This window comes from Panthera leo, chromosome B4, assembly GCF_018350215.1.
Source record: "Panthera leo isolate Ple1 chromosome B4, P.leo_Ple1_pat1.1, whole genome shotgun sequence".
Classification (NCBI taxonomy): Eukaryota; Metazoa; Chordata; class Mammalia; order Carnivora; family Felidae; genus Panthera; species Panthera leo.
In genome coordinates, this window is record NC_056685.1 from 135,335,714 (window position 1) to 135,344,662 (window position 8,949).

At 52.4% G+C, this 8,949-nt stretch overlaps 1 pseudogene; it reads right to left on the reverse strand.

The window, feature by feature from the left end:
• Positions 1-2,166: 2,166 nt before the first annotated feature.
• LOC122223754 lies at positions 2,167-2,675 on the reverse strand (annotated as a pseudogene).
• Positions 2,676-8,949: the final 6,274 nt, after the last annotated feature.

Here is an 8,949-nt window from a genome sequence, read left to right on the forward strand (position 1 = left end):
TCAACTCTCCAGCCTTCATACCTCTGCTCACGCTGTTCCTTCTACCCTGAGTGTCCTTTAGTGAAATTTCTGGGTCGTAGACGCTTTGAGATGTTTACCGGGCTGACCTCCAGGCTGCACCTCTGTGTGTTCCCAGTCCCAGTGCCCAAGGAGACGGGGCTCCCCACTCCCCTGTGGTCATCAAAGGCTTGATTGCTCGGCAGTATCTTTATTGATTCGATTTGTACTTCTTTCATGATTCGTGGGGGAAATGGTGACACCTACACTTCCTCAGAAGAGAGGACGAGACTGCAGAACTTTTAAGTAAGAAGAAAAATTATTTCTCTACGAAAGAAAAATTCCCAAAATGCTGTGGTCTCTCGGGGTCCTCCTCACTTTTCGAGGCTGGAGCAGGGGCGTTTGGGACAGCTGTGGTTAGCAGTCCCGAGACGGGGAAACCTGCAGGCCTGGAGGGAGAAACGGGGTCCCGCTCGAGTGGCCCGCATCACCTCCTGCTTTCATTTTCCTCCTCTGTAAAATGGGAACAGCCCTGTTTGCCTCCTAGGTTGTCGTGAGGACAGAAAGGGATGGTGAAGGGACATTCCCTCATTCGTAAATCAGAGATCTACAGAGGGTCCGGGGTGCGGGGTGCAGGAGAGGGAAAGTGAACCCGGGCCCTGCCCTCTCGGAGCTTACAGACCACAGGAAGCCAGACTGGGAGAGGTCCTTCGAAGGGTGCCTCCTCCCCCCAGAGAAGAGGTGTGGACAGCAGCTGCCCTGACACCACAGGCCAGCCCATCCTTGTGGACTGTGGGCATGTGAGCCGTAGAAACCGCTGTTATTGTTTTGAAAAAATCTGCTATCACACTGATAAACTGAGCTGTCAGAAGGGATGTTATTTCTGGGTGAAAGGAGATTCTGCAGAACCGGGGCTCCTTCCTGCCTGCAGCCACGTGGGCCAGGTCCCTCTCGCCAGACCTGACTTGAGTGATAACCTGGGGCCTTGAACCTGCTCCTGGCATCGAACAGCGGTGGCCGTCGCTGCAGGATGTCCACGGCCTGCGGCTCAAGGCCCCCACAATGCTTCAGGAGCAGATATCACCTTCTCTCTGACCCTGGATTCCTGGAATTGTCTGATGGAGCGGAGGCCTGTTCTCTGTCCCCCTGACAGGTTGCATGAGATTAGGTTATTTTGGTCACTCGGGGCCATTTGGTTTTTTTGGCCCCAACACGTGTCTATTAAATTGTTGTGGCACGAGTTGAGTGGCCCGGCTGGTTAAGCCTCCTTAATCTGCTCTGAAATGCACGGGCTCTGTTTTCAATTGTGATACGACCCTTGTCACCAGCAAAGGGGGCCCCTCGGGTTCCCATCATGGGCTCCGCCCACCAAGTACTCCTGGCAGCCGGGCATCTGGGTCTTAATTAGAATCCTTGCTCTTGGCTATTTTAAGTCTGATGCGTTGTGCTTTGTGTTGTTTAATTTTATTTTCCAGTATCGAGTTTTCATTTACATACCGGAAAGTGCACAAATCTTAAGCGTTCAGCTGGACGCATGGTTACATAGGTACGTACCCCGTGAGCACCATTTGTACCACCCCAGAAAGTTCCCTCATGCCCTTTCCCAGCCAGTACCCACCCCCACCTCGAGACCTAGCCAATAGTCTCACCTCTATTTCCATAGATTAGTTTTGCCTGTTCTTGAACGTCACCCAAGTGGAATTGTGCAGTATGTTCTCTCTGATGTCTGGCTCCTTCCGCTCATCATAATATCTACTAAAAAGTTATTGTTTTGGGGCGCCTGGGTGGCTCAGTCGGTTGAGCGTTCAACTCTTGATTTTGGCTCAGGTCATGATCTCTCGGTTGGTGGGATCGAGTCCTGCGTTGAACTCTGTGCTAACAGCTTGGAGCCTGCTTGGGATTTTCTCTCTCTCTCTCTCTCTCTCTCTCTCTCTCTTTCACTGCCCCCCACTCTCGCTCTCAAAATAAATGAACATTTAAAAAGTGTTATGGCCAGAAACATAATACATCTTCATTGGAAAACTTGCAAATAATGTACAAGAGAAAGAAAAAAAAAAAACACTTGATAATATCTGCACTTATTAACCACTCTTGACCTTCTAGAATGTTCCTTACAGACCTTTCAAGGCAAATGAAAAATTTTTTTTTTCTAATGGTGAAAAAATTTATATTTAGATTTGGCCAGCTGGACTCAGTTTAGATGATCCCCATTTTGTTGGCAACATCCAAAGCATCGTGGTCAGGAGCCAGTCGAGCATATGCCGTCTTCTCTCTATCGGGCCTGATCCGGGGGTTGACCTTGGCCACGTCAATGTCATAGAGCTTCTTCACAGCTTGTTTGACCTGGTGCTTTGTTGGCCTTGACATCTATGATGAACACAAGTGTGTTGTTGTCTTCTATTTTCTTCCTATCTGACTCCGCAGTCAGGGGGAGCTTGATGGTGGCATAGTGGTCAAGCTGGTTTCTCCTAGGGGGCCTCTTTCCAGGATATTTGGGCTGCCCGAGGAGACGCAGTGTCTTGGGCCATAGGAAAGTAGGGGACGTGCGGATCTTCTTTTTTTTTATGGCTGTGGACGCCTTTCAGCGCTGCTTTCTTGGCCTTCGAAGCCTTTGCTCGGGCTTTGGTTTCGGGGGGCGGGGGTGGGGCAGGGGCTTCCTTCTTCGCCTTTGGTGCCATCTTTGTGAAGGGGGAAAATATTTTTCAACGTAAGTCAACTCCTGTGATACGTTTTACCCTAGAACATTTTTTGTCTCACTCAGCACAGCCGAGGTGCAGTGCCTTTCCACGTCAGGACGTGTAGACCCACGGCTACACAGCACGGCATTTTTATCCCCGGATGATGGGGACTTAGGTTGTCTCTCCCATTCGATTTCCTCTTGCTTCTCTCTCACTCCCGGGACAATATGCTCCATAAGAACAGAAAACGTATCTGTCTGTGTGCCGCCTCCCCCACACGGCGTGGGTGCGGGAGGGAGCGGACAAGTTTCAGTGAACGTGCTTGCACACACGCCTGTGACAACTAGTTTAACTATGTTTGCAAGAAAATTCCTGAAATTCGGATTGTTGGCCCCCAAAGAATACACATTCTTAAGTTTTTTTGGGTTTTCTTATAAATATATATTTTTAAATGTTTATTTACTTTTGAGAGAGAGAAAGGGCACGAGCAGGGGGAGGGGCAGAGAGGAAGGGGGACAGAAGATCCGAAGCAGGCTCTGTGCGCACAGCAGGGAGTCCCATGTGGGGCTTGAACTCAGGAGCTGCGAGATCCTGAACTGAGCTGACGTCAGCCACTCAACTGACTGGGCCACCCAAGAGCCCCCACATTCTTAAGTTTTTTTGTTCTACATTGCCAAATTACCTTCTGGAAAGCTCTGTTTAATCATGCGTTCATTCTAATTTTTAGTGAACACCTACTCTGTGCCAGATACGGTCCCAGGCGCTGTGTTTATAGCGGTGAGCAGCCCGCGTCTTCATGGAGCCCGTGTGTACCCCCCACGAATCGGGAAGGCCCAAGGCCACTTTCCCACCGCTCACCCTCACTCAGTTACCTTGTGCTTTTGAAACATTCCCCATCGGGTGAGAAGAGATATCTCACCACTTTTTTAAAACGTGTATTTATTTTTGAAAGGGAGAGAGGGAGAGAGAACGAATGGGGGAGGGGCGGGAGGGGGGGGGACAGAGAATCCGAAGAGGGATCCGTGCTGACGGCAGAGAGCCTGATGTGGGCTTGAAGTCACAAACCGTGAGATCACGACCTGAGCCGAAGTCAGACACGTGACCGATTGAGCCACCCAGGAGCCCCTCAACAATTTTTTCAAAATGTATTTATTTTGAGAGGTGGGGGGAGGGGCAGAGAGACAGGGAGAGAGAATCCCAAGCAGGCTCTGCGATGTCACCACAGAGCCTGACACGGGGCTCAAGCCCACGGACCGTGAGGTCACGACCTGAGCGGAAACCAAGAGTCGGATGCTCAACCGACTGAGCCACCCGGGCACCCCGAATGCCGACTCCAAGTTAAGCCTTGTTCCCTGTCCCTGTGGCACTTTTATGCCAGTTGGGGAAGACATACCATAAACAAAATTGAGAACTATAGTGCCCGTAAGAGGTCATAAATGCAAGACAGTCGTAAAGAACGCTAGGAAGCCAAGGATTGCAGGGTTAGGTGGGAGTGTCAGGGATGCCTTGCTGACAAAGGTGACGTTTGAGCCAAGATTTAAGGAGATCAGAGGACCAAGCTGCAGATTTCTAATGGAAGACCAATCCAGGCAGAGGAGTACGTGTAAAGGACCCGAGGCAGCCGAGAACCTGCGTTTGAGGAATCGCAAGGAGGCCAGGGTGGCTGGAATGAAATGCGCAATGAGAGGAGTAGTTGAAAATGAGGCCAAGGGGTGCCTGGGTGGCTCAGCCGGTTAAGATTCTGACTTCGGCTCAGGTCACGATCTCGTGGTTCGTGGGTTCGAGCCCCGCGTCGGGCTCTCTTCTGTCAGCATGGAGCCCGCTTCGGATCCTCAGTCCCCCTCTCCGTCTGCCCCTCCCCTGCTCATGTGCGCGCTCTCTCTCAAAAATAAACATTAAAAAAAAAGAAAAAGGAAAAGAAAATGAAGCCAAAAAGGTAAAATGGGGCTAGGTTAGGTAGGGCCTTGAGGACTTTGGCTTTTACTCTGTAAGACAGAGAGCCCTGGGAAGATGTGTGCCTTGGGCGAATGCAACCTGAGGGTCCACTGGAGGGCAGGGGCACTTATAAGGCGCCGGCTGTTGGCAGCTGGCTTTGGAAATCCTATAGCATCATTTCTGCCAAATTCTGTCATTAGAAATTAGTCCCCCGAGGGGCACCTGGGTGGCTCAGTCGGTTAAGCATCTGACTTTGGCTCAGGTCATGATCTTGTGATTTGTGAGTTAAAGCCCCGCGTCGGGCTCTGTGCTGACATCTCAGAGCCTGGAGCCTGCTTCGGATTCTGCGTCTCCCTCTCTGCCCCTCTCCTACTCATGTTCTGTCTCTCTTCCTCTCTCTCTCAAAAATAAATAAACATTAGAAATTAGTCCCTGGAAATCAGTCCCTGGCTGGCTCAGTGAGTAGAGCAGGCGACTCGTGATCTTGGGATTGTGAGTTCCAGGCCCACGTTGGGGGTAGAGTTTACAGGGAGAAAAGAAGGGAAGAAGGGAGGAGGGGAGGAGGGAGTTGAACCTGGCCCACATTCAAGGAGGTGGCAGGTGTAAGAGAAGGAACCATCGAGGACAACTCTGAGGTCTTTGGCCTGAGCACCTGGAAGGACGGGGCTGCCGTCAGCTGGGACGGGATGTCAGCTCAGACTGGCGGATGCCGGTGTGGGAGCAGGTGAGTTAGCGGGGCCGTGAGAAGGCCAGCGCCAGACCCCTGGGAGAGATCTGAGGGGGTAACTAAGCTCTCTGGGTTTCCAAGGCATTACTCAAGCAGCTAAGAACCAGCCTTGACTTTCAAAAATACTCTTACTACCCCTGACTCTTGTCCCCTAAGGCCTCTCTAGGGCCTGGAGAAGTATCTGGCCCCAGGCTCTGGGCACCCAGGGACCCTTCCCCACCTCCACCTTCCCTCAATCTCCAGTGGCTCCCCAGCTGAAGACAGATGCTTGGTTCTGGCCATTGACCTTGATCTCAGTCATTCCTGAAGCTTCCTTGAATTCCCAGAGAAGCCAAGTGCTATGAGCTGTATACAGCCCGGACTCCAGATTCATGTGCCCCGGGGCCCCCACGGATGCATGGTCACACAGCCCTACGGTGACCTGTAGAGACTGCCTGTACCTGCTCCCCAGAAATTCCAGGCAGGGCTAGCCTGTGGGGATGTGTCTCTTAACCCAGTGACCCGGGGAAACTCCCCCCTGCACAAAGGTTCAACCCCCCCCCCCCCCCCCCATGTCACTGGACTCCAAGGGGGACCAACCCCCGGAGGTATCTGGAGAATGTCCCCATCTTCCCCCCTACAGCTCCATAGACAACATGTGAATATGCACACACATACCCCACTCCCCAGGTTGTAAAGCGGCAGTTCCTCCCCCCACCCTCACTTAAAGAAGAGGGAGGAAGCTGCGAGCTGCCATAGAAACTATTGTAAAATGTGGTTCTTGGGGGAGAAATGATGTAAGGACACAGGGAGGAAACTGACTCAAAACAGACAAGCCCGGAGGTGCTCATCCTCAATGCATTTGCTGGCTCAGCAAGTACTGACTGAGCCCCCACCCTCCAGCTCTGCCCAGAACAAACCAAGCCTGGCTCAGTCTCAGTGGGGAGCGGGGAGTCCGACAATAGACAAATACATTTGTAAATAAATACGGGCGACAGCAGAAGGTGTCGTGGAAGGACAGAGCAAAACAGGTAACAAGGGACGCAGTAGCCCCACCAGCTGCTGAGTGACCTGGGACAGTCATGGCATGACGGTCTCTTCAGGCACCCGCTGCCGTCCTCACAACTGGGTGTCACTGTCCCCCACTCCCTGCAAAGTGAGAGAAACAGGCTCAGATGCAGTAGGTGAGTTCCTGCTCACATAGCTGGGAAGGGAGCCCCCTCCCCCTCATCCCAGTGCAACGGCACCTCCCTATCCTACAGCTCAGCTGGCCTCTCTGAGCCTCAGTCTCCTGGCCTGTAAAATGGGAATGTCACGAGGTTCCCAAGGGCTTCACAAGAGGTCCATCCATAGGGGGCCGCACTATCTGTGGACTGCAGTATAGTCTGGGCCAGATGAGCAGAGCAAAGTAAAGGAGACCCTGCTGGCCAGCTGTGTGTGTATGTGGGGGGTGGGTAACCTGGGTCTTTCCACTAGTTGGATGGAAGCTGGGATGCCCTCCCTCCCCCCAGTTCAGGAGCCCTGGCCACTCTCAGAGACCCCAGGCTCCATCTGCCATCCAATAACATCTCATGTGGCTGCTGGGTCCAGTTCCTAAAGATCTAGTCCTGCTCAAAGCCCTTCCATCGGCCCCCCCAATACCCACAGGACCATAGGACCAAACTCATCTTTCCCTTTTGGTCGAAATCCAGCCCTTTCTGGCTCTCAAATCTAGCCCTTCAAAGACCTCTTCCTCCAGGAAGACTTTCCTGATATGCTCGAGTCTTCTCTAAGGAGCCTGACTCAGTTTTCCCTCTCCCGAGGCCCGGAGCTTTCTGCCTGAGATCCATTAGATTCTTCTGTCCTGCTTTTATCTCACTTGGAGCTATAGATTTGCCCCTTGTCTTTGGCTCAGCTCCAGTCTGAGACAAGACCAAACAGTTTTCTTTCTCTTCCTAAAAAAAAAAAAAAAAAAAAAAAAATTTTGATTCCCAATACACATCTGTAGAGAAAAAAAAAAAAAAATCTGGAAAATACAGAAAAGCACAAGGCAGAAAACCATACCAGTTATCCTTATGCCCAGAGATGACCACTATTCCCGTTCTGCAGTCCTAGATTTCTTCCCAGACTTTTCTCTAAGGATATTTTCAAGATGTGGGATTGTAGTGAACGCACTGACTTGTAAAAGTGTGTTTTCTCGTTTAATAGAAGCTGTACCTCCGAGATACAGTTTCTTTGGAACATGCCAAGTGGATTCCTTCAGTAATAGCCTCTGGGTTTCCTGACCTCCAGCTGTGCGCCGGGCACTGAAGTTTTCCTTTGCTTCCACTTCCTCAGCAGCCCGAGGCCACACAAGTTATAGAGTCAGGATCCAGCCTCAGTGCTGAGTGATCCCAGAGTCCCCGTTCTCGACTTTCTCACTCACCAGGCTGCAGGCTCCCTCTCTGGAAAAGGCAAATACCCCAACTGAAAGTTTGCTTCGTTTGAAGGGGTTCACAGACTTCCTGAAGCCTTGCTACAGACCCCCAAGTCAGATGGGACAGAGAGACCAAGGTTCAAGCCCCAGTCTTCCGATCTCTTGGCTGGGTGACCTCGGACTCTTTAGGACCCCTCTCTGAGACTCAGTTTCCTCGTCTGTGCAGTGGGGAGACCTACCTTGCAGGAGCACACGAAGGTGACACGAAATCACCCAGGAACACGCCCAGCCCACAGAGCTCTCCACAGCCTCCTGGCAAGGAGCTCAGGCACAAGTCAGGAGAGAACAGCAAAGCCCTTTGATGGGTCCCTCCTGATATTACAAAGCCTCTCAGAGCGGGAGAATTTTCCAGATAAGGTGTCCCAAGGCGAGGCCAAAAGTCTGGGATGGCAAGTGGAAAGACGGGACCATTGAAAATCTCACCGATGCCCGGTTCCCCCACTTGGGCCCCGGTCACTGAGGCTGGCACTTGGCAGACACACTTGGCCAGCCCTCCTCACCCCTGCCTCTCCCACCTCCTCTCCCCTCCCCTCCCTCGCCTTAGGCAGGGGAATGTTCTCATCTAGGGAAGGCCCTGTCCTCGTTTCTTTCCATCTTTGCGGGAAGGTTGCGTCCTCCCTCCACCACCTTGGCTAGAAGACCTGGCCCTCCCCCTCTCCCCACTCACCACCCGGCTTTACTGTGCCCCCTCCAGCATCCACGTGCTCCAAGGTGCCCCCCTCTCTCCTCCATCTTCCCACCGCCCCTGTCTCCCCACCAGCCCCCCGCCTTGGATGAATGTCCTGCTAGAATGTGTCAACTCTAGACCCCCATCAGCTACCACCCCGCCTGGCATACGGTGACAATCAATATTCGTTAAATGAATGATCCAGAAAAAAGTCGTATCAAGGACAATACTCAACCCTAAGTTGGTGCCAGAGGATCTACTGGATAGTGGATCCCTAAACTGCTGAGAGAAGGGGTCGGCTGGGGCTGGAGGATCCCAAGGCCCCTGGAGGCAGCTCCTTGGGATGGAGACCTTCCCTGGGAAGGAAGGGGCTGCCCCACCAGGTCGTGGTGTTCTCTTAGAGAGCAGGATTCATGGCATGATGGCCCTGGGACAGGCCAGCAAATCCCTATGGAGAAGGGGAAACTGAGGCCCAGGAGGTTTGACCCCAGCTGTGGAGGGGTGGAAAGGG